The sequence below is a fragment of the Bos mutus genome, chromosome 1, assembly GCF_027580195.1.
Source record: "Bos mutus isolate GX-2022 chromosome 1, NWIPB_WYAK_1.1, whole genome shotgun sequence".
NCBI classification, from domain to species: domain Eukaryota; kingdom Metazoa; phylum Chordata; class Mammalia; order Artiodactyla; family Bovidae; genus Bos; species Bos mutus.
In genome coordinates, this window is record NC_091617.1 from 155,071,262 (window position 1) to 155,097,711 (window position 26,450).

The 26,450-nt window shown below is 50.9% G+C and overlaps 1 protein-coding gene across 14 annotated transcripts in view; it reads right to left on the reverse strand.

Annotated features, from left to right (window-relative positions):
• PCBP3 (poly(rC) binding protein 3) overlaps positions 1 to 26,450 on the reverse strand; it is a 231,907-nt gene that overhangs the window by 67,832 nt on the left and 137,625 nt on the right. For 2 of the 14 annotated variants that reach the window (XM_070377983.1, XM_070378000.1), the window contains exon 3: positions 25,208 to 25,289. The exons of 11 other annotated variants lie outside the window; for them this stretch is intronic. The gene's annotated coding sequence lies outside the window, so the exon portion shown is untranslated. Of the gene's footprint in view, positions 1 to 5,979; positions 6,090 to 25,207; positions 25,290 to 26,450 lie in introns of those variants that run through there. One more of the 14 variants, XM_070377988.1, reaches the window with a different exon arrangement.

The window sequence follows — 26,450 nt, forward strand, 5'->3', positions numbered from 1 at the left end:
CTTTGTTCCCTTCCAATTTATTCCAGTCTGGTCACTGGAAAAAACTGCAACTGTAAAATGCCAAGAACATACAAAAAAGTCTTGAGAAAAGCCAACTCTCTCCCCCATGGTCCTCCTCCCTTTGGCCCCTCAGTATAGGACTGGGGACTGAACACCAGCCAGCAGGTTCTTGAAGCTTCAGGAGTTCAGAAGCTTCTTGAGAACACTGCCCTCCAGGGAAGGCCGGCAGGAGACGTGTGCCTGTGTGCACACACCCACCCACGTGCACACACATACGTGCAAACACCTGTGCACACACATGCATGTTTGCACACACATGCATATATACCTTGCACACACATGCATACATACACTGCATACACCTGTGCACACACACGCACACACTTACACATACACCTGTGCAAACAAACGCATGTGCACACACATGCATGCACACACATACCCATGCACACATATACCATGCATACAGCTGTGCACACACATGCACACATGTGTAAACACATGCAAAAGTGCATAAACACATGCTCACACACCCCACCCATACACCTGTGCACACACATGCACGTGCACACACACACAGTCATGCACACGCACCATGCATACACCTGTGCACATACACCACCCATACACCTATGCACACACATTCACACACACATGTGCATGCACCTGTCCACACACAGGCCTGTGCACACACATGCATATGTGCCTATGCACACACACATGCCCATGCACACACACACACCTTTGTGTGCTGTCAGAGGAGCTCCCACTCTGCAGTAAGAGGCACTCCTCCTTGCCCCTGGCATCAGTGAGACCAAGGGGGCACCTGGGCCTCTCCCCAGCTCCCTGTGAACAAGGTCCCCCACCCATGTCAGCAGAGACCTGCTGAGACAGATCTTTATAAGGTCCAACATATCAACATAAGAATCAAAATTTCCAAGATGCAAACAAAAGTCACCTGCCATAATGAAAACTAGGAGCATCTCAACATGAAAGAGAAAAGAAAATCAATAAATGCTAACACTGAGATGATAGAGATACTAGAAATTTCCAACAAGGATTTCAGAGCATCCATCACAAAACTGCTGCAGTGAGCACGTGTGAACAGGCTAAAGCAAGTCTCTAAAAGCCTCAGCAAAGAAGTGGGAAGCCTGAAGAACAACCACAAATTACCAAACCCCAGTCAAAATGAAATAACCTCAGTATATCCACAGCCATTAAAGATATGATGGAAACCTGTAATAAACACTCCAGAAAGAGATCTCCAGGCCCAGATGGCTTCACTGGGGGATTTTACCAAACATTTGAGAAAGAATGAACATGAGCTTTAGGTACCCCTGTCTACAAAAACTGAATACTTCCCAGTGCATTTTGTGAGGCTGCTGTTACCTTGATGCCAAAACTGGAGATAAGACAGCTCAGGAAAAGAAAAATGTAGACCAACCTCTCTCATGAACATCAACACAATAGATTAATGTTCTTTTAAGTTAACAAATGAATCCAGCAAAGTGTAAAACAGTTACGTACCATGGCCAAGTAGGATTTATCCAGATGTGCAATGCTGGCTCCATATTAAAATAATCAATCAATATAATCTACCATATCAACAAGCAAAAGCATAAAAACCATATGACTATATAAACTCATGGATTAAAATGCATTTGACAAAATTCAATACTTAATTCATGATAAAAATAAAAGCAAGTTAAGAATAAAGGGAAATTATGTCAACTTGATAAACAGCACCTGTAAAAAAACTACAGTTATCATCACACATTTGGTGATAGACTGAATGCTTCCCACTAAAGTAGGGACAAGCAGGCTGTCCCTACAAGGCCTGTCACCTTGTATCCACCATAACCCTGCAAGTTCAGCCACTGCAACAAGCAAGGAAAAAACCACAGGAACACAGGCTGAAAAGAGGAAGAAAAACTATCATCGCTATTTGAAATGACACAATTTTCTACCTAGAAAATCTTGAGGAATCTACAAAACAAAACAAAATTCCTAGAAATAACAAGTGAGTTCAGAATGGTGTGGAATATGAGTCAGATGGTGACTGCAGCCATGAAATTAAAAGACGCTTGCTCCTTGGAAGAAAAGTTATGACCAACCTAGACAGCATATTATGGAGAAGACAATGGCAACCCACTCCAGTACTCTTGCCTGGAGAATTCCATGGACAGAGGAGCCTGGTGGGCTGCTGTCCATGGGGTCACTCAGAGTCGAACACAACTGAAGCGACTTAGCGTGCATGCATGCATTGGAGAAGGAAATGGAAACCCACTCCAGCATTCTTGCCTGGAGAATCCCAGGGACAGAGGAGCCTGTGGGCTGCCATCTATGGGGTTGCACGGAGTCAGACACGACTGAAGTGATTTAGCAACAGCAGCAGACAGCATATTAAAAAGCAGAGACGTTACTCTGCCAACAAAGGTCCATCTAATCAGAGCTATGGTTTTTCTAGTAGTCATGTATGATGTGAGAGCTGGACTATAAAGAAAGCTGAGCACCAAAGAATTGATGCTTTTGAACTGTGGTTTTGAGGACTGCAAGGAGATCCAACCAGTCCATCCTAAAGGAAATCAGTCCTGAATATTCATTGGAAAGACTGATGCTGAAGCTGAAACTCCAATACTTTGGCCACCTGATGCAAAGACCTGACTCATTTGAAAAGACCCTGATGCTGGGAAAGATTGAAGGCAGGAGGAGAAGGGGATGACAGAGGATGAGATGGTTGGATGGCATCACTGACTCAATGGACATGAGTTTGAGTAAACTCCGGGAGTTGGTGATAGACAAGGAGGCCTGGCATGCTGCAGTCCATGAGGTTGCAGAGTTAGACACAACTGAGTGACTGAACTAAACTGAACTGAACTGATGAGTCAGACACAAAAATTAACTGCATTTCTGTACATAAACCAAGGACTTCCCAGGTGGTACTAGCGGTGAAGATCTCGCCTGCCAGTGCAGGAGATGTAAGAGAATTGGGTTCTACCCCTGGTCAGGAAGATCCCCTGGAGGAGGGCGAGGCAATCCACCCCATGGACAGAGGAGCCTGGCAAGCTAAAGTCCATAGGGTCTCCAACAGTCAGATATGACTGAAGTGACTTAGCAAGCAAAACAAAGATTTAAAATCACTGAAAAATAAAGTGAAATCCTTATGTACACACTTAACGAAACGTATGCAGGATCTGTATGCTGAAAAATGCAAAATGCTGATGAAATAAATCAAAGAAACCTAAATAAGTGGAGAGACACTCCATGTCCATGGACTGGAAGACTCAACAAGGTAAAGATATCAGCTCTGTTCAAACCAATCTGTAGATTCAAGGCAGTTCTTATCAAAGTCCCAGCAAGGTTTTGTGGACATGATTTGTGTGTGTGCTCAGTCACTCAGTCGTGTCTGAATCTTTGTGACCCCATGGACTGCAGCCCACCAGGCTGCTCTGTCCATGGGATTCTTCAGGCAAGAATACATAGGAGGCTTGCCATTTTCTCTTCCAGGGGATCTCCTCCCTCTTCTGCATTGGCAGGCAGATTCTTTACTGCTGAGCCACCTGGGAAGCCCTCTGTAGACACAGACAAGCTTATTCTAAAATTTATATGGAAAGAGATGAATAAAAGGGGGAAAAATCCCTCAGTTTGATAACAAGGCTTACTTTACAGCTATAGCATTCAAAAGAGCATTGTTCTGGCGTCGAGGATTTACATAAGTCAGTGGAAGAGAAGAGAGCCTAGGAGCAGACCCAGCACAGGTCTGGCTCCTCTCAGACAGGACAAAAGTAGTCTGGCTCAGGGGGGTGGTCCCCCAGTAAAAGGTGCTGGGACATGGAACTCTCACCCAAGCCCCACACTTCACACAAATACCATATCAAAATGGGTCTCAGACACAGAGGTAAAGCAAGAAACTACAAAACTTTCAGAAAAACAGGAGAAAAACCTTCAGGACCTAGGGGCCTGGCAAAGAGTTCTTAGACTTGACACAGAAAGCATGATTCATGAAAGGCAAACTGATAAACAGGACTTAATCAAAATCAACAACTTCTGCTCTGCCAGAGACCCTGTTAAGAGAATGAAAAGACAACCTACAGATTGGGAGCAAATATTTGCAAGCCGCACATCCTACAAATGGCTAGTGCTCCTCGGAAGAAAAGCTATGACAAACTTATGCAGAGTATTAAAAAGCAGAGACATCACTTTGCTGACAAAGGTCCATATAGTCAAAGCTATGATTTTTCCAGGAGTCATGTATAGATGTGATAGTTGGACCATAAAGAAGGCTGAGCACTAAAGAATTTTGAACTGTGGTGTTGGAGAAGACTCTTGAGAGTCCACTGAATAGCAAGGAGATCAATCCAGACAATCCTAAAGGAAATTAACCCTGAATGTCCTTTGGAAGATTGATGCTGAAGCTGAAGCTGCCATACTTTTAGCCACCTGATGTGAAGAGCTGACTCACTGGAGAAGTCGCTGATGTTGGGAAAGATTGAGATCAAGAGGAGAAGGGGGTGACAGAGCACGAGATGGTTGGATGGCATCACAGAAAATAAGCACATGGAAAGATGTTCAGTATCATTTCTTCAGGGGATCTTCCTGAACCAGGGATTGAACCAGGGGGCTGTCTGGGCTGGTTTCTGTAGTCTGCAGACTCGCCCAGAGGTCCCTGTTTTGGGGTCAGGTGTCCCGGCCTGTGCCTGCTCCTCCCACAACCCCTCAGCCAGGGCAGTGCCTGTAGAACGTCACAAGGCATAGTGCTGGTGGCTGCACCCCCAGTTCTTCCTGAGCAACCCCCCTCCAGACAGAGCTGCTCAAGCTGGGGTCTGGAAAGCTCCGGAAGGCTCTGGTCAGGCTTCCCCTTCCCACCTGGCAGTGTCTCTCAGTAGTGGGGATAGAGTGTGCTATGGACCGACTGTGTCCACGAAATCCCAAGGGTGAATCTCCACCCTCCAGCTTGACTGTGTTTGGAGGCGGGGCTTTAAGGAGAGTCAGTGGGGTCAGGGGGTGGGGTCCTACCCAACAGGACCCTTTTAAGAGGACGAAGGGACAGGGGAGTGAGCTCTCAAGAGGAAAGGCCACGGGAGGACCAGGGAGAGGACAGCCACCTGCACGGTGAGCAAAGGCCACAGGAGGGCCTGGCCTCACCACCCCTGACCTCGACCCCAGCCTCCCGCGCCCTCCGACGTGTGCTCCCACACCCAACCTCAACCCCAGCCTCCAGCACCCTCTGACATGTGCTCCCACCCCTGACCTCGACCCAAGCCTTCTGCGCCCTCCGACGTGTGCTCCCACACCCGATCTCGACCCCAGTCTCCCACGCCCTCCAACATGTCCTCCCACCCGTGACCTCAACCCTAGCCTCCCGCGCCCTCTGATGTGTGCTCCCATCCCTGACCTTGACCCCAGCCTCCCGCGCCCTCTGGCGTGTGCTCCCACCCATGACCTCGACTCCAGCCTCCTGCGCCCTCCGACATGTGCTCCCACCCCTGACCTCGACCCCAGCCTCCCACGCCCTCCGGCGTGTGCTCCCACCCCTGACCTCAACCCCAGCCTCCTACACACTCCAAGGTGTGTTCCCACATCCTGACCTCAAACCCCAGCCTACCGCCCCTCTGAGGTGTGCTCCCACCCCTGACCTTTATCCCCAGCCTCCCGCGCCCTTGGAGGTGTGCTGCCACACCCTGGTTTCCTGAAGAAAGCTCACTCATGCCCAGCCAAGCTCCCAAGTGTGCAGGCCACGCAGAGCTCTTTCTTCCTGTGATGGACACAGACCTCAGGGCACCCTCGGTGCCCAGGTATTAGTCCTCTGGTCTGACACAGAAATCCAGATGCCCAGAAGACAGAGGTCTGGGGAGGCGCAGAGAGAACTCAAGACAGTGGGCTGGGAGGGACCCCAGGGCCAGAAGCAAGGCCTGCTGAGAAGGTCACTGCTGGGGCTCGCAGCCCTGCGGAGTGTTGGCACCTCCCGCTCTTGCTTACCGAGAGGGCCTGGTCTAAGTCGCTGCATGCTTCCCCTACCCGTGGACATGGGGGGCGGTGAGCAACCCCTCTGGTCCTCAGGTGCCCAGAGCAAGAAGGGGAAGTCTGGAGCCAAAAAGACGAGAGCCCCACCAGGAAGCCTGCACGGGGGCAGGGGACAGGAGGGAGCGGATGTCTGCGTGCCATTCATTCCCTGGACACTCCCGCCTGCCCCAGCGCTGAGGTCAGCCTGGTCGCCAGGCGCCCCTAGGAAGAAGCTGCAGGGCCAAACACAGCTCTCCGAGTTCCCTCCTCCTTCTCCTCCTCCTGCCGCAGGCGTTCCAGGGAGTTTGAGCCATTAGCCTGGGAAGGGGGTGAAGTCAACACCGGAAGAGCCACAGTAGACCTGAGTGTGCAAAACAAACTGTGTGTTTACAAGCCACTCAAGCTTGAGGACTGTTGGTTCATGCAGCTCAACCCAGGCCCTGAGCAACCCCTGCGGGACTGGGAAAGGAGCAGAGGCCCACGGACCGGCTTTTTGTCCCCACGCCTGGCCCACCGGGCTGGGCCGTTGAGGGAGGAAAGTGAGGAGCACGGGTTCCTGCTGGGCATCTTGCCTGTGACCCAGCTGCCCTGTGAACCTGTCCCTGTGGCTTGACGCTTACAAGCCAAGCTCATCCACCCGTGTTTACTGCTGTGACTCGTGCTGCCTGGACTTGGCTCACCCTCGCCGTGTCTTCTTTTCTTCCCTTTGTCACACACTCTCTGTTAAAAGGTCCTGCTCCATTTCCCCGGGGCACCTGCTGCACACACAGGGACCTGTGCTCCTGCAGACATGGCAGACAGAGCAGAGAAGGTGGACATGTGAGCACGAGGCAGGGGCCCAGTTGTGGCCGGACGCTGGGGTCTTCCCAGGATATGTCCCTGCCCTGGATGCCCGTGCGGGGTCTCCTTGCCCTGCCCAGGCCTTGAAGCCCAAGCCGGGACTGAGGGCTCTGCAAGCAGCATTTTCCCCCACTTCCTCAGGGAGTCAGCAACCCTGACTTGGAATCATCAGAGGGCATGTGGCCGAGAAGCTGGGCGACCCTCTGCCTCCACGAAGGAGTTAAGAGGCTGGATGAGCCTCAGAGGCCATTCTTTCTGATGGGATTTGGCTCGGTGGCCTCCCGCCCTCTTAGAGGACAGGAAGCCCATACAAGAACAAAGAAACAAGATTCAAAACATGCAGCAACAATCAGAACATTTTAAGCAGCCCACACTCTGCAAACTCATTTTCAGTGCAGTTCCGTGATCCTTGTGTGCGTGTGTGTTCAGTTGTGTCCGACCCTGCATGTGTGCGTGCATGTGTGCTCAGTCGCTTCAGTCATGTCCGACTCTGTGCGACCCTATGAACTGTACCCGCCAGGCTCCTCTGTCTGTGGGATTCTCCAGGCAAGAATACTGGAACGGGTTGCCATGTCCTGCTCCAGGGGATCTTCCTGACCCAGGGATCAAACTTGTGGCATCTCCAGCATCTTTTGCACTGCAGGCAGATCCTTTACTGCTGAGCCACTCAAGAAGCCTGCAATGATCCTTAGAACTGTCTAAAGTGTTCTAGAGAGATAAGGAGTGGGGTGGGCTTCTGGAAGGCGGCATGAGGGGCTCGGTGAATGCTGTCCCCAAATACAATGACAAAACTAGACCAAACTTTCCAACAATAGGCATTAAGATGCCAGAAATTAAGCACAAAGCACGTGACAAGTCAAGGGGCATTCACACTAGGAAGTTGGCTGAGCCCAGGGAGCGTGGCAATAGTGCAGAAACGGGCGCCAGGCGGGGGGGCAGGCACAGCTTTCCAGGCAGCAGCAAACTCAGAACTGTGCAGCTGATAAACAACAGTTGTTGCAGCTCAGTTGTGCCTGACCCATCTCCACTGCTCACTGACGTGGACAGATGTCACCAGAGATGCTGGAGCACACGCTGCATGCTGACCTGCTCTGGTCTGCTCAAGCACACACATGTGCATGCAGGTGTGTGTACACCCAGCTGCCTGCCACGTGTGTGCACCATCGCAGCCTAACTTCCTACAATGAGACTAGGGAGAAATCACGTGCCGAGAGGGTTGACCAGTGAGCCTTGGCTGCTCACGGGGACCAGACCTCCCACCACCTCCTCCCAGGACTCAGGTCACAGAGCTCCCAGGCCGTGGGTTGCCACAAAAGTGGTCCTTTTTTGTGGAAAAGAAATTTCAATCTGCAAGCAGCAGTCTCACTGAGGAAAAACGTAGGATGAAGCAGTATACTTAGATAGGACCTGACCATGCATTTACTTGCACGCCATCCACTCCTGGGCCCAGTGCCCCTGAGGCTGGAGGGTCGACTAGCTGCCTCAGCCTGAGCAGAGCTTCACCTCAAAGACACATCATTGACAGGAGCTACAAAGGACATCTGCTCTGCCTTGGACCCCATACTCCTCTTACCAGCCCCTTCCTGTGCTGGATGTGGGGGACAGAGGTCTGTCGTCGGGGTTTGGAGAGGATTCAAAGTTGAGATGCTAAAAGTTATACAGCTGTTGAGCTTCAAAGAAACAAATAAAGAAAACCTCTTATGTGTTTGCATTTATCCAAGAACAAAAATACTATGGACTCCTTTGAGAAAACCCGTGCCAAGAGGTCTGGACACCCGCCAGCGGTGGGTTTAGACGATGCTTCCAGCCCACTCCCACCGAGCAGCCAGACTCCCACCCCCAGGCCTCCCAGGACTCTGACCACACCCAGCCTAGGCCGCAGGCAGGCAGGCAGGCAGAACTTCTTCAGGGAGGTCTACAGATGGCAAGAGGGGGCCCAAGCCCCTGGATGCAGTGGAGGAAGGCAGAGAAGCCTCTTGGAGGCAGGCTGGGTGTCTGGAGATAACGGCCACACTTTCCTCCGTGGAAACCCACCACAATCTCAACCCAAACCCAAAGCCAGCTGGACCTGAAAGAATCTTGCAGAATGGGGTCAAAGGTCACCACAAAGACCAAAGAGCCAATTTTAAGACACTCACTGAGATTCCGTGCTCCTGGCTCAGCCAAGTGGTGAGCTCAATGGACCCCGTCAGAGGATGGGCACATCAGATACAAGAAGCACCATGACCCCAGGACTCTTGGGGAACAGAGGCATGGTATAACCATGAGTGGCACAGTTAGTATAAAAGTAGAAGACCAGGGTGGTCTGACCTTACACACCACACCATCATAGACTCTTAGCAGAACTTTAAGAGTTAAACTCTCCTTACTCCACCCTTGGGGTGTGGGCTGCACATGGCAATTTCCCACCACAGAGGACAGCAAGGGGAGGGGGACAGAGAGTGACATCACAGTGGACAGACTGACAAGTACACCTGCGCCAGGTGACCGAGGTCGGCGTTCATGGTATAGGTCACCAGACGGCACGCGCCCCGGACCCCTGGACAGGATGTGGTGAGAGGGGCCCTGTGCTTCTGGCCTTCCTCCCAACAACCTACAATGCCCATCCAGTCATGAGGAAAACATCAGACGAGTCCCAGCGGAGGGACGTTCTAAAAATTCCCTGACCCACTCTCCTCAAAACTGCCAAGGTCATCAAAACGAGGAAAGTCTAAGTCTATCACAGCCCAGAAGAGCCTAAAGAGACACGACAGTGTACTCTGGGACAGAAAAAGGCCACTGGGGAAAACTGAGGAATTCTGAAAACGGAACAGACTGTAGCCGGTGATGACGCATCAATAGCGGTGACCACACGTCAGAGGTGTTAGCATCAGGGACGCCTCTGTGTGGTCTCTTTTTGTTTTTTGAGTAGGTAATTATTTAATGACACAGGACACTAATGAAAATAATGTTATGAAACAAGATGGTTACAAGTAGTGGGAAGAGGATGATATCATTTCACTTTTGATAAAAAATTTTAAAGTATGTATACAAAACACTGGGAGATAGTGTACCAAATTATCAACAGTATTTATTTCTGTTCAGTGATTAGATATTCTCCTTGCTTATGTGTATTCTTTCAAACACGATTATTTCTGAAACAAAAAAGTAAAGTTACTAAAAGAGAAATAGTTACTAAATGCAGGTGTCCAGGGGTCAAGATCTGAAATCAGGAGGTGTCCAGCTAGGGGGTCGGTGGTCAAGCCCCGATGTGGTACAGCATTCTCTTCTTCTTCTACTGGAATGCTGTTTATCAGATTGTTTCTTCTATATTTAGTATTCTTCTGTGCTCTCTTTTTAACATTTCTGTAAAGCTAAAATCGTTCTAAAGCCTTTTTTTGAAAAGCTACTGTCAACAAAACATAAGGGCAAAACATTTGCATAATATACTTCAGAAAGAACATGTAGAGGACTCTTAGATATAAATCAGACACTGGAAGCGTGTGACTAAGGTGTGTGCCAGCTCTGTGACAACCAGAGATGCCGGACCCGTGTCTGCAGCCAGCGAGATGGGCAGGGGCTGAGGCGCCCTGTCGTGGAAGCCTGGCCCGGCCAGGGGCCCCCACCCTCAGAGGACATGGCCTTTTGAGAAAGCAGCCGGACCCAAAGCACTTTACATGCTGAATATTTTCCCATGCTCTTAAATTTTCTTCTCCAAAACCCTTCTAACGGCATCAGAGGAACCCCTCACATTTCACCAATCCTCCCACAGTTTGGCCACTGAGGTTAATTAGGATATTTTAAACTCATTTCTTTGAGAAACATCAACACCACACATTGTGACTTGCCAGACAGGTAATTCAGTGAGTGCAAACTTCCAGCCCCAGCAATGTGGGCCGAGGACACCAGCTTTCCTTATGATACTACTGGCCACACACAGCAACCCCCCACCCCCATCCCCCGCACCAGGCGCTGGACAGGGACCCCAGCTCCCACAGCGAGGCCTGCAGGCTGCAGAGAGAGCTCCATGGCTGGATGGGGCTGTGCTAGTGGGGTTGGCCCCTGCCTGCTCCCCTGCCAGGAGGGGAGCGCCCAAATGCTCATGAATACTGCCCCCCACCCCACCCCGGGCAAGCTCAGCTGGGGGCCAGCCTGGTGTGGGGAGCCCCTGCCTGGCTTCAGGCATTTGGTCCTCAAGCCCACTGGAGATGGGGAAGACTGGCCACCACCCTCAGCAAAGGTCATCTGCCTGCCTCGCAGCTGAAAGCCCTCCTCCAGGTTCGTGCCGCCTGGGTGAGGAGCCCTCACACACCTTCTCCACTGGACCTCACTGGGTCTAAGACCTGACCTTGGCCTAAAGACCTACAGGCGGCATGAGAGGCACGGGCAGGGCCTCTGCTCCTGCCCATCCCTGGGCACTGCCCACTCAGGACAGTCTTTCTGCAACAGGGGTCTGGCATTAGGTCCATATCTCTAGTGGATTTCTCTGGGAGGTGCAGGCTGGGGGCTGAGGTAGAGTGTGATCTCCACCCCTTCTGTGAGGTGGCCTCACCTCCCACCGCCCTGCTGAAGGCACAGCCCTTTGAGTCACAGGCAGCCCTCTGCCCCACCCTTCTCAGTGGCCTGAGGCTCCATCTCTGCTGATCAGCCCAAGTTCCCTGGACGGTAAGTCCAAGGTCACAGGGTGGGCCAGACCCCTGAACCTGAGCACAGGCTGGCCTCCCCTCCCAATCTCCCACCTTCCCTCTGCTGGAAGCCCCAAAGGTTCCCCCAACCCTAGGGTCGGGGGGTGGGTGTTGGTCCTTCACTCCTGAGCAGCCCCAGGGGGCTAAGGAGCTCTGGAGAACAGAGGTCAGGGCAGTCCTGGACACTGGCATCCCCTCCAGGGCCACTCCCTGCCCTGCCGCCTGTGGCATCAGGGCTCACGCCCTCCTTGGAGGGGCCTGAGACCTAAACCACGGAGGGGATGGCCGCCACTGGCAGGCGGGGAGGCTACAGGTGGAAGGAGGACAGGCAGCCCCACACCTCCGTGGGCATCCGCGCTGGCAGACGCTCAGCCCCGCCCCGCAGTCGGTCCCGAGGCACCTCCACGGGCCTCATCACAGAGGCCAAAGCCCCCCGAACTCCACTGGGTGGGAAAATCGCTTTCCACGGGGGTACTGTAGGAGCCCCAGTCTCCCCTGCACACGGGAGGCCTTGCAGAGGAAAGGACGTGACTGGATCCTGGAGAAGTAAATGGCAGCCCACTCCAGTATTCTTGCCTGGAGAATCCCATAGACAGTGGGGCCTGGGGGCCACCATGAGGTCACAGAGTCCCACACACTGAGCGTCTGAGCACGCACGTGACCGGATGCAGCAACACTAGCCACTAGAGGGCAGCAGAGCTCCATTGGCCAAAGCCTAGTTCTTCAAAGAAAACGGAGGATTTGCAAAAACAGATGGGGGTGGAGGGTGGGGGACAACAAGTCGGCCTCTCCCCCAGCCCGCCGGCTTCCGGTTCGCACCCACGCCCACTACGATGGCAGCCTTGAATGAATGGTAGATTGTGGGGGAGGTGGGGGGCCCCTCAAAACGGGAACCGTCTCCCACCCACCCTTCTAGAATCATAGGCCGACCTGCTCTAACTCTGGTCACAGGGCCTCCCCAAGCGTCCATCTGACAGTAAGCAGCATTCCTCAGTCCTGACCATAGGCCTGGGTATGAGCAGAGAGGCCAGTCCACACGCGCACCTCTGCCAGGGACAGAGGGCTCAGGGAGACGGCAGGGAAACCCCGAGAAGCCACAGTTCTTCACTCCTTTCAGAGAACAGAGTCTCTGGTCACTGGGCGTCTCACCTGAGTTGACACCTGCTCCCCCAGCCCTGACCTCAGTGCCATTTGGGGTGCCTGAGAAGCAGTGCTGCATGGAACAAACACCCACCTCAGGGAGGCTGCGCTTGAGTGGATGAGATAGAGGACATGCAAGACAAAAGCAGGCCCAACAGGGTGCTGAGCAGGGAGAGCAGTCAGGACAGTGCTCAGGACAGGTTGTGGGTGGCCTCACCAAGGGGCAGGGAAGGCCCACCAAGGTGACTTTGGAATAAGGACCTGAAACAAGCGAGGGAGCCAATCAGGGAGCAGAGCACCCAGCAGGCAGGCTTGTGCAAAGGCCCTGGGGTGGGGGTAGGGGTGGCGTGAAACGGGCGAGGGCAGTGAGAGGTCACCCCAGGGTTCCATCTGCTGCAAGAACTGACTCCACTTTGGCACAGCCTGTCCCTGCAGGAGCAAGGATGTCGGAAGTTTCCTAGTTTGGGAGCCTTGACTAACCACGTCTCGCTCCATCTCTGGTCGAGAATGGGAGGTTAGCTGGTTAACGGGTGGTTCTTCCCCGCTGTGTGCTCCTGGCAGGTGGCAACCACGCCTGATGCTTCTTAGTCCAGCAGCACGTGGGGGCTGCTGAGGACCGAGTGCCCAGCTGGGATGCTCACTGGGCAGGCCTTACCCTTGGCTTCAAGGGCACCCCTTCCCCACTCAGCCACAGTGCCCCAAAATAAGAGTTTCAACTTATTTTAGCACGATGCACAGCCTCCACGGTGTGCAGCTCTAGAGGGTGCCAGGAGCTTCTAGGCTGTGTGGCTCCCAACAGCCGCCCGCGCCTCCTGGTCTCCTGGCTGGACTCCCCTCACCTCCATCGCTGGCTTTTTCCACCTCGCACTTTACATCCCGACTGAAGGGCTCCTGAGGTCGGGTCAGGGCACCACCTCTGAGTCACTCATAGTCAGCTGACCAGGAACCTGACCAGCATCCACAAAACCCCTTTGCCAGGCATCGTGACATAGTCCCGGGACCACGGCCCGAGTCCCACCCACTCTCAAGGGGCGAAGGTCAGCACGGCTGCTAGGCCAGGGTGAAAAGCCCACCACACCTCGTCCTGCACTGACTTCTGGTAGGTTCCGCCGCAGGAAGTGCTGGAGGGAGGTCCAGGCAGCCCACCAGGGTGGTGGTGGGGGTGGGGTAGAGAGCCCCAAGCAGCGAGGCGGCCCTGCAGCAGGACTCGGAGCCTGTGCAGCTGTACCTCCACCAGTCAGCAGCTCCTCTGACCCCAGGGGACACTCTCTGGGGCCTGTGACTCCTGGCCTGTGACACAGCCCCTGGGGGCTTGCTCTGAGGGGACCCACATCTCAACCCCAGGCTAATGCCCACAACTCCGCTGCTCTCGACTCAGCTCCATGTTATAAATATGAAAAAGAAAATACCCACCTTTCAGCGATGTGGAAAAGTATTCTGTAATTGCAAAGTGCTCTACAAATGAGGGACTTAAAGCCTATTTTGCCAGGATAATTCTACAGTGAGAGTGGAGACAAGAGACAAAGCAGAGAGAGAAGCGCAGGCACTGACTGTATTCCTTCTGAGAGCGACCAGGTCCAGACAGCACCAGAGCCAAGTATCTGCTGGGGCTGGAGCTGGGAAGACAGGAGGTCTGTGCTCTGGGGGGACACGGCGGGACTGACTACCGCCGTGTGCGTGGGGCTAGAAGCCTGCAGGTGCAGGGAGGGGTAGAGGGGCCAAGAGCTAGGCCTCCCGCTGAACATCTCCTCCAAAAGGAGATGGAGGAGGGAGGCGGACAGTGCTGTCTCCCAGGCCCAGCTCAGCTTTAGCTGCCTCTGGGAGCCCTTCCCGCTGCTGCCCGGAGGCCACAAGTGGCCCCAGGCTCTCTGGATGGACAGTGGGCACCACAGGACAACGGACCAGCTCAGTCAGTGTCACAAAGAGACGCGGGAGGGGCGTGCACCATGGTTACAGACGTGACTGGTTTCTGTAACATGATTGTGCTGAACTCTGCTGGACCTCAGGGCATGATGGTGTGGGTGTGACTCACGCAACTGTGTCTCCCTGCCGGGCCGCTTTACCTCTTGCTGCACAAGCCAGACACCAGCTAGGGCCACACAGCTGCAGCTGTCCTGACGCCAGGAGAACCCCCAGCCCAGAAGCCCCCAGCAGAAAACGCCAGCCCAGGGCATCAGAGGAGCCAGAAGCCCACAGTGGGATGCATCTGCAAGAGTCCCTAGCCACCAGCTGCGTGGAAGAGGTGTGCTTCCACAGAGGGAGACAGAGTGACCACGTGACCACGAGCAGCCAGCCGGGAGCCTTGGAGAGGGGCACACGGGGGCGTAGCTGGGAGGTCATCTGTGATCCCACCCAGACACCCAGGGGGGCGGGGCGGGGGGAGGGCCACAGAGCAGAGCGCAAGGGTCAGGGGCAGCCAGGACTGGCTGTGAGGCTGGCGCAGAGGGTCATCACAGAGCCTGTGGACGTGCCTCCTGAGCACAGAGTAGGCGCCACTGCGTCTGGCGAGCTGCCGCCTCCCCTTCCCCGCACTGGACTGCAACCTTCTCGGCCACGTTCTCCGCTTCACACGGGCTCATGTGGTCTGCAGGGTTCAGAGCCTGCGGGTGGCTTCTGCATCCTGCTCTTCACCGCCACAAGGTGGGGGAAGTGGCCCCAAAACCCCCCATGCACTCCCCACTCCCTGAGTTCAGAGACTCTCCAGGCACTTCCTGAGTTTTCGGAGAAGTGCACAGTGTCTGGTCCAGTGCGCTTGGTGACCAGGGACCCAGGGATGGTGGGAGATGCTCTCACCAGCCTCCCTCTGGGCCTCCTGGGTCCCGAAACCCCAGGTCACTTCAAGAGGGTGCTTGTCCTCTTCTTAGTAGATTTTATATTCTGAGGCATTGCTTTTAATTAAAATTTCAGTTAGAGGGAAGTGTTGAGAAGCTGGAACAGTGGCTCTGGCAGCAGCCCAGAGCTCAGCACCCCCTTGGCTCACCCAGGATTCCATCTGCCACCTCCCAGGAGACCCATTTGGAAGAGAAGGACCTCTGTGTTTTCCGCTGAAGAATTCATTTTACTTGCTTATTTGACAACTTCTTATTGAGTTGTAATGTTGAACCTGCATTAAAGTTGTGTGATCATTACAATGCACTTCTGCGTGTCCTGTAACTGTCTCCCATTGCTCATGGTCAGGCTGGCTCGCCTGTCACACACCAGTTCATTCCCCATCATGCACACCGGCTGAGAGTGACAGTGGAGCTGTATACCAAGGTCACAGGTGTGGAGCCCTGTACCAAGGTCATCTCTGGAACTGACAGAGCCCCATAGCAACCATTGCCATGAGCCTCCCTTCCCTCAACTGGCCATCCCCCAACTCTTTATTAGGTAAAACACCCACCCTATAGCACCCTAATGCCACTCTTCTGGCAGGAAGTTTCTTTGTTTTGAGGCTATAAAAATTGGCTGCTGGCCCACAGCAGGGGTGGCTCTGCCTGGTCTTTCAGGAGTCCGGCCCTGTGCTGCAGCGCCACGTTATCTCTGCTCTCTGTTCTTAATAAACTCACTCCCTTCTGTACCGCTCTGTCTCTGGAGATTCTTTCCCAACCTGCGCACAGACCACGATAGTGACTACAGACAGCACCTGCCTTGACTCCAAATACTCTAGAGCGTATTTTCTATGTCTGGGTATACCAAGTGCAGTTATGAGAACCAGAGCACTTAACAGCAACACAAGGTCTTTACCCAGCCCCCCAGCCCTCAGCAGACACACTGTGACCTCAGGTTCTCATACTTCACCTTCTTAAAATGAACAGAAGAGGGCAGTCTAGAGCCATGAAATTACCAAAGCTATCCTAAACAGTATTTTCTTAAAAATTCAGGAAAACAAATTTCATGTGCTGTCAGGTACCATACAAAGATTTTCTTTTCAAAATAAGAAAAATAACATTCCTACTGACAATAAACACAAACCATAAAGCCATGCTGACCAAAACAGAAAAACTATAATCTAATATCTTTAAGTTGATTAAGAGACATTAAGATAATGATGCAAGCAATGAAAAAAACATAAACCAGAATTAGAAAAACTCAAAAATTATGTCATAGAACTCAGGAAAGAATTGGGAATAAAAGAAAAAAATGTTTCAAAAATCCAGATGAAATCAGAAGACATGCAATTTAATAAATACAGCAGAGGAAAACAGAAGAAAGAGAACATTTTTTAAAAGTCAAAAACAAAGCAATGAGAGGAATTCAAGAAGAATGATACACAGAGAAGGCAAGCCAAGAAAGCCAGACAGACAGGAGCAGGGCAGAGAGGACAAGGGCAGGGGACCAGGCACTTCGCCAAGCCAGGACTCCTATTAAATTAAAGATGTACCTAAAGCAAAATGCACTGCTGGATTTGATCCGCTAACATTTTTTTAGGGCTTGCATACCTGTCTCAGAAGGCAGAGTTATCTATTGATTATTTTAGGATTACTCACATGATTTTTGCATTATAGTATGGCTGATCTCATAAAATGGTTAGGGAAACCTGACTTTTTCCATTCTCTAAAACAGTTTGCATACCGAATAAGGACTGTGTTTCCTCTCGGATATGTGAGGACATGCCAAGGAGCAGGATGCCCAGCCACACCTGAGTGCAGACTGAGCGCCGTTTCAGTCATTCCCATAGTTACCCAGACTTTCTACATCATATGTGGCCAATTTCTTGATTTACATTTTTCTAGAAAAGTATCCATCTCATGTAGACTTTCCAATTCTGTTGCATAAAGTTGTAAACATCTCAGAGGTGTTCTTTGCTGCCTTAACATTTTTTGAAGTTTTATTGATGTGTTTTTCTAAGTTTTATTTTGTACTGGAGTCTACCGATGTTGTGACAGTCGCAGGTGCCCAGCACAGGGCTCATCCGTGCACACACAGGTGTCGAGCCTCCTCAGAGCTCCCCTCCCATCCAGGCTGCCACATAACACTCAGCAGAGTTCCCTGTGCTGTATGCACAAGGACCTTGTTGGTTTTCCACTTTAAATATAGCAGTGCATACATGTTGACTGAAAGTTTTAAGAGCCTCCACATCTTATATCTACTCCCTGGTCACTCAAGTTTTAAAGTTTTGTCTTCCCCCCAACCCCTGGACCAGAGTTGCTGTTTTAAGTGTTTCATATTTCTTTACCAGCATTTATTACACTCAGCACCATGTTTTCACATTCTGCTGTGTTCACCTCTACCTTTAACTTTATTAATTTGTCCTGAATTATTTTTTAATTCTTTCTCTAACATGTAGAGTCATGGGATTGTTTTATTTAAATATCTCTGGTTTTCTAAAATTTTCTCCTAAGAATTGCTTTGACAGCATCCTTCATGTTTTGATGTTCAGTATTATCTCATTTTTCCTTACTTTTTATACAGTTTATGCTTTTATTTAAAAGCATCCTCAAATCTCCAGACTCCAAATAACAGAGTCTGGGCTGCTTTTGGTTGTCATTTTGTGGTTAATTTCCATTTTTATTGTACTTAATGATTTCTGCTGTTGAAAAATATGATATTCTTTAAAATAAAATACATGGTGAATATATTTGTGAATGGTCTTGGTGTGTTTGAAAAATTGGAAGAAAGGAGGGAGGGAAGGAAGCAGGAGAGGGAGGGAGGAAAGAAGGAAAGTATGTTTTGTGTCTGGGACAGACTTTGTCAGGAATGCTATTCAGGTTCATCGTGACCACATGCACTTTTTGTCTTTTCAATTTTTCAATTAAAGTTTCCCATTATGGTACTAGATTTGTCCATTTCCTATTCTTAGAGGCTCTTCCTTCATAAAATTTACATCTATGTAATTATGTACATAAAAGTTCATGAATATCATATCTTCTTAGGGGATTACAACTTATCAAAATGATGTATCTTTGTCCCATTTAATGCTTTTCATCTTTTTCTTGAAAATAATGTTGCTTGGGCTGCTTTCCAGTGATTAGCATTTGCTTAGTAGCCTCCCAATACATTTTCTGTTTCGGTGTCATTTTAAAGGCAATCTGAGTTTTGCTTTTTAATAGAGAAATTTCACATATACTTGAACTAATGCCTACAAGATGTCTGGCTTTAACACTTTGATTTCTAATTTGCTCCTTTTTCTCTACCTTTTGGTTGTTCCAGAGTTTTTCCTCTACAAGAACTGAAGTTGCACCATCTGTGCCTATGCCTGGTGGCTCCTGGTAGACTGTTAGTTTGTTCAAAAGCACATTCATACACTATAGGCTTGAGCAGTATCTACATTCCCCCAGAAGAAGAATTGAAGTCTAAGAAACCTTCACTCTTCTTCTCATCACCATAGAAAGTGGAAAGTGAAAGTCACTTAGTCGTGTCCGACTCTTTGCAACCCCATGGATTATGCAGTCCATGGAATTCTCCAGGCCAGAATACTGCAGTTGGTAGCCTTTCCCTTCTCCAGGGGATCTTCCCAACCCAGGGATCAAACCCAGGTCTTCCACATTGCAGGCAGATTCTTTACCAGCTGAGCCACAAGGGAAGCCCAAGAATACTGGGGTGGGTACCCTATCCCTTCTCCAGCGGATCTTCCCGACCCAGGAATCAAACCGGGGTATCCTGCACTGCAGGTAGATTCTTTACCAATGGAGCTATCATTATATAAATACATATATGTAAGATTTTTTTTGGCTTGTAGTATGGAGACAAGCAAAAACAAGACCAGGAGCTGACTGTGGCTCAGATCATGAACTCTTTATTGCCAAATTCAGACTGAAATTGAAGAAAGTAGGGAAAACCACTAGACCATTCAGGTATGACCTAAGTCAAATCCCTTATGATTATACAGTGGAAGTGAGAAATAGATTTAAGGGCCTAGATCTGATAGATAGAGTGCCTGATGAACTATGGAATGAGGTTCGTGACATTGTACAGGAGACAGGGATCAAGACCATCCCCATGGAAAATAAATGCAAAAAAGCAAAATGGCTGTCTGGGGAGGCCTTACAAATAGCTGTGAAAAGAAGAGAAGCAAAAAGCACAGGAGAAAAGGAAAGATACAAGCATCTGAATGCAGAGTTCCAAAGAATAGCAAGAAGAGATAAGAAAGCCTTCTTCAGAGATCAATGCAAAGAAATAGAGGAAAACAACACAATGGGAAAGACTAGAGATCTCTTCAAGAAAATTAGAGATATCAAGGGAACATTTCATGCAAAGATGGGCTCGATAAAGGACAGAAATGGTATGGACCTAACAGAAGCAGAAGATATTAAGAAGAGGTGGCAAGAATACACAGAAGAACTGTACAAAAAAGATCTTCGCAACCCAGATAATCACGATGGTGTGATCACTGACCTAGAGCCAGACATCCTGGAATGTGAAGTCAAGTGGGCCTTAGAAAGCATCACTACGAACAAAGCTAGTGGAGGTGATGGAATTCCAGTTGAGCTATTCCAAATCCTGAAAGATGATGCTGTGAAAGTGCTGCACTCAATATGCCAACAAATTTGGAAAACTCAGCAGTGGCCACAGGACTGGAAAAGGTCAATTTTCATTCCAATCCCAAAGAAAGGCAATGCCAAAGAATGCTCAAACTACCACACAATTGCACTCATCTCACATGCTAGTAAAGTAATGTTCAAAATTCTCCAAGCCAGGCTTCAGCAATACATGAACCGTGAACTTCCTGATGTTCAAGCTAGTTTTAGAAAAGGCAGAGGAACCAGAGATCAAATTGCCAACATCTGCTGGATCATGGAAAAAGCAAGAGAGTTCCAGAAAAATATCTATTTCTGTGAAGATCTTTATTGACTATGCCAAAGCCTTTGACTGTGTGGATCACAATAAACTGTGGAAAATTCTTCAAGAGATGGGAATACCAGACCACCTGATCTGCCTCTTGAGAAATTTGTATGCAGGTCAGGAAGCTACAGTTAGAACTGGACATGGAACAACAGACTGGTTCCAAATAGGAAAAGGAGTACGTTAAGGCTGTATATTGTCACCCTGTTTATTTAACTTCTATGCAGAGTACATCATGAGAAACGCTGGGCTGGAGGAAACACAGGCTGGAATCAAGATTTCCGGGAGAAATATCAATAACCTCATATGCAGATGACACCACCCTTATGGCAGAAAGTGAAGAGGAACTCAAAAGCCTCTTGAGGAAAGTGAAAGAGGAGAGTGAAAAAGTTGGCTTAAAGCTCAACATTCAGAAAACTAAGATCATGGCATCCGGTCCCATCATTTCATGGGAAATAGATGGGGAAACAGTGGAAACAGTGTCAGACTCTATTTTGGGGGGCTCCAAAATCACTGCAGGTGGTGACTGCAGCCATGAAATTAAAAAATGCTTACTCCTTGGAAGGAAAGTTATGACCAACCTAGATAGCATATTCAAAAGCGGAGACATTAGTTTGCCAACAAAGGTCCAGCTAGTCAAGGCTATGGTTTTTCCTGTGGTCATGTATGGGTGTGAGAGCTGGACTGTGAAGAAGGCTGAGCGCCGAAGAATTGATGCTTTTGAACTGTGGTGTTGGAAAAGACTCTTGAGAGTCCCTTGGACTGCAAGGATATCCAACCAGTCCATTCTGAAGGAGATCAGCCCTGGGATTTCTTTGGAAGGAATGATGCTAAAGCTGAAACTCCAGTACTTCGGCCACTTCATGAGAAGAGTTGACTCATTGGAAAAGACTCTGATGCTGGGAGGGATTGGGGGCAGGAGGAGAAGGGGACGACAGAGGGTGAGATGGCTGGATGGCATCACTGACTCGATGGACGTGAGTCTGAGTGAACTCCGGGAGTTGATGATGGACAGGGAGGCCTGGTGTGCTGCGATTCATGGGGTCGCAAAGAGTCAGACACAACTGAGCAACTGAACTGAACTGAACTGATGGAGACAAGATGGTGGAGTAGAAAGACGTGAGTTCACTTCTTAGGAGAACACCGAATCACAAGTAACTGCTGAACAACCATGGACAATAAACACTGGAAGCTACCAAGATTTTTCAACTATCACTTTAATTTGCAAACCAACAGGCATCAGTGATTATTCAGAGTAGCTGCATACTGCCCAGGATTCCTTCCCGCCATTGTCAGTGGGACCAAGTGCCACCCTCTCTATGGATGGCTGTCTCCCTCATTTTTGTCAGTCTTGGGGGTGAGGCCGGAAACCTCTGAGTCCTTGTCTGACAGCACCCTTCCTTTGCCCTTCAATCTGGATTACGGCAGTGTCTCAAATTCCAGGTTTGGAATCTTTTCTCCCCAAGTACTTTGAAGATATTGATCCAATTAACTCTAAAATACTCATGTGGTATAGAGAATTTTACGTCAATTGATAGCGAGAGCTTTGCTCCTTTTGCTGACCACTTTGGGGTTTCTCTTGGGTCCTATCCTAAACTTCCATCCCACTGCCTCCCAGCCCTTATGGTTTCTCCGCCCACCCCATCTCGCCCAACATTTCATCCCTGACATGCTCTGTACCCGTCAGGCGTCTTCCGAGACACGTTCGTCACCCTCTCTCAGTCTTCTCCACTCTCTCCTTTTCAGAATGCTCCTGACAACCATGTGAGCTTCTCAAACTCCCCATGGGCTCCCCCTCTTCTCTTACACTCTCCACCTCTCAGTCCTTGAAACCTGCTCTGGGTGCTTTAGGCCTGCATTCTGGAACCATCCTTGGTTCATTTGTCCAATCACTAATTCCTTCTTCATTTCTGTCTGTTCTGCAATTTAAACCATCAAGATTTTTTCATTTTCATAACTTTTCTTTCCAAAATCTTTGCCTGTCTCTTTTGAAGGAGCTGCTTCTTTTATGAATGCTCTTCTCCTCATGCCATTAGGTCTTCCCTGGAACATGCTCTTTCATTGCACTTGGTACTTCTCTCCCCTGCTCTGTGGTTCTCAAGGGTGTGACAGTTCTCGGCTCTGCCCACAGTCTGCTTTTGAGAAACTTGACTCACCTGCATGGATACTGGTTCTGCAAGTGTCCGAATTAGAATACTTACCTGCAGTAGGCTCGCCACACATCTCCTGTGATGTTTTCATTCGCAAATGTTATTTGCTTCTGTCTCTTGGTAATTAACCTGAAGTCTGAGCTTCTGACTCGGTGGCCCCTGTTTCTGGGGCAGCATGGACTCTGTAGTCTTAAACTCTCTGTCTTTGGAGGATCCTGGCAGGGGGGACAGTAGGTGAGTGTTCTGACCATCCTGTTCCAATCTGTGAGAGATGGATTTGTGCTCTGATTTTTCTTTTTACCCTATTTAGGGGTTGTTTCCTAGCCGGTTGATAAAAGAAAAAAAGCCCAGAAACACCCTTCTTAAGTTCTGGTTGATAAGTTAATGTCAACGGCCAAAGCCTGGAGCCAATGTACTGCCTCCGTCTGCCTCTAGCCTGACCTGGGGAAGGCCTCACAGAGGCACAGGTCAAGTGGGCCTGGGGACAACCTGCCTGAGGTCCCAGGGCAGAGCAGGGAGGAGAGTGGGACTCACACGCAACAGGCTGAACAGAGAGGGGCCCTGCCCCAAGGTGACCGCCCAGCCCAAGGGCAGGCTCTGGAGCAGACAGCCAGCCAGAAACGGCCACAGCCTCACTTCAGCAGCAGAAGCTAACCACGCAGCCACTCTGTATTTATGTAAGTCTTACCCTGCAATTTCCCCGTTGTCTGTAATTACCCCATGTCACCACATAACACTTGCCCTAGTTAAATGGTTGGCAGTTACCATAGAAACCAAGTACTGTTCTCTAACTGGAAAAGGCGGTTGTATTTTTTAAATATTTCTAAGTTATATTCTACTTTGATGGAGATCAATTTACAACTGCCACCAACTTGAAGAGAAAGTCAACCACGGTCACCGCCCACCTTTGCTGTCCCAGCCCTCCCTTCAGGAAGGCCCCTTCCTGGCCCATCTGTGGAGCAGCCACATGGGCTCTGCGCCTGCGCTGGGCTCCTTCTGTCCTCACTTGCTTCCTCCTCCTGCCTGGCGAGAGCCACAGCCCAGAGCCCCACAGTGCCACGCCTCTCCCCAGGTTGCCGCTTCTTCTCACACCACAGATGGCACGGAGCCTAGGGCCCCAACCCTGCCCTCCCCTGGCCCAGAAAGGCCCCCAGAACGTCCCTGCACCATGGCCAGAGGCCGGAAGAAGTTCAACCGTAAGCTGGCCCACACGAGGGCGTCCCGTCCTGTGTGTCACCAGTGGGCGACCATTGGCAGTTCATGAGGACCACCCGCATCTCACAGGATTTCCTCATCTTCTCAGCTCCTGGTACCCCCTCAGCTTCCTGGGACAGACCTGCTGTGCAGTACGTCCATGGCTGCTTCATGACTGCATGGCCCCTCAGCCCACCTGCCGCCCTCACAGAACCAGTCCTGTTTTCGCTCATCGACAACACTCCCCTGGGCTCCCCCTCACTCCCCCTCTCCCCGCTGTTCATCAAAGCCCCTGTTCTCCTGCCCGGCTCTTCCCCTCTCTTCTCCTCCATGTGCACCCGCTTTCCACCTTGTCTGTCCAGACCACCTGGGTGAAGCCCAGTTCTCCTTCCCCACCCTCAGGAAGGCTGGAGTCTGCTCGGCTCTAAAAGGTTTACGTGGGACCCCACCCCTAGTGGAAGCTGCTATCTGGCCCCAGTGTCCCACCCTCCCACCGCTGTGGCTACACGGGCCTCCAGCTGCTCTCCAGCCTCCTCGCCTACAACCTTCACATTGGCTGTTCCCTCTGCCTCCCCATCCATGACTTGCCCCCTCACCCTTACTTAGTCACCTCAGTGAGGCAACCCTGACACTCCTGTGGGTCCCTGGCGGCCCCTGCTGGGGAGCACACACACTTGTTGTCCCTCGCCCTCCCCTTCCCTACCCACGGAGCGAGTCACCTCCGGACTGCTTAGGCTGCATCTACCTCTGATGCTGTTTCTGGGGACAGAGCCCATCAGTGTGTCTGCTGATGGATGCAACCCCTCCCAGAGCCAGACCGGGTGCAGACAGCAGACCTGAGCTGTCTGCCCAGTGACTCTGCAGGCTCCGGGACAGCAGCCCTACCCTCCCAGCCTCATTTAAAATTGTTCCTGAAATCAGTTCTGATTCTGAAGCATCTCATCTCCTTCACTCTGCTCCTAGGCCAATGACAGAGTGGCCATTCTGTGTGGCTCAGGAGGGGCAGCAGCACGCAGCCCGACCGCATCGCTGCAGGAACCAACGTTCCTTCTCAGTTCTCTACAAACCACCCTGTTGAAGGAAATGAACACATAAAAAGCACATCTGAGAGGCTGTGAGCACCAGCAGGTGGGAGCCCACCCCAACAGGGGCCTCTCCACATGCCCGGTGGCCAAGCCAGGTTACTGGGAGTCACAGAACAACTGAGAGTTAAGAACTTGGAGAGAAGTGGTCAAGCAAAGGGTCAACCAGAAGTGAGGACCAGGCCCGGCGTTGGGATGGCAGGGGAAGGTCAGATCCGGGCTGAGGTGGGTCAACCGACAGGCACTGAGGTTGGGCGCAGGCAGGGCACAGGTGGCAGAGCAGGCCGGGGGGAGGCGGGGGTCACAGGCGTCACTGGCTGGAACAGGGGGGCCGGGCGAGCAGGTCACCAGCGGGGGTAGATGAGAGTACCTGCGAGTGGCTCCTCCTCCCGGCCTGGGGACGCCTGTCCTGCCAGCCTGCCTGCTTCCCCGTGGGCAAGGACACTGTCCATCTACCAAAAAGCAAGGGAAAAATGTCACGTCACTCGATGAGCTCAGCATGCCCGAGATCCCGCTCAGCCCCGCTTGTTCCTGGTCATCCTCACGTGTGGAGACTCATAACACCTTTATACGTGAAAGTTGTTTTGCATCCATTAGCAATTGTTATAACAGAAATACATTTAAAAGCTGGCAACACACTTGAAGACTCAGAGGTGTCCGGGTGCTCTGGGCCCAGCCAAGCGCAGCATTCCCTTAATGGAGTAAAGTGTGGAGGAGGGGGCCCTGCCCTGGACGGGGTTACCCTCCCAAGGCTCCTCAGTGGATGCCAGCAACAGATGCCAAAATGCTCTGAAACTGCAAGGTCCAGTCATTATTCTAATCCTACCTAATGAAGAATGTTCCAGAAATATAGGCTGGGTTATGAAAATGCGAAAAGTCTTTACAAGGAAGAGACACTACCAATTCCTAAACACTTGTTACTTCCCAGCGCTCTCCTGCCTGTTCTCTCACACACTCTGGCGGGGTGAGGAAGCAGTCATCATCACCACTTCACAGAGGAGCCTTGGGCTCAGAGGAGAGCAGTCGTCAGGGTTGCAGGGCTGGCGATGCCCACCGCAAGATTCTCAGTGACCTGGCCGGAGACCCTCCAAGGGCGCTGGCCGCTCCGGGATGTGTGCACTCTCCTGGCAGGGGCGGGGATGCTCCCTCAGGGGCACGGGCAAGGGTAGGGCTCCTGGCTTTCACAGCACTTCAAGTGACTGTGTTCTGTGCCCCGTCTCCATAGGGACAACAGTGATGCCAGAATACCCTCCACTTGCCGCATTCCCCAGTGATGGCTGACTTACTTCACGGTTCAGGTTTCAATTACTAAATAATACTAACACATCATGGATTTGACATGACCTTGGCAATGCATATAGATTCCTTTCTTAATGTAACTATTAAAACTTTTCATGGTCTTGGGCAGTTTTCATAACTCTTTAAAACTATAGATACTTAAATATAAAGAGTAAACATTTAAACAATGAAAAACAAGACTCTGGTAGCATTTCTGAGCTCAGTCACTGTTAACACCGCCCGGCGGATCCATGCATCACGTTCCACGCACACGGAAGGAACACGCGTGTCCATTATGCACCTGGCATGCGACTCTTTACCATCAATGCATCTTA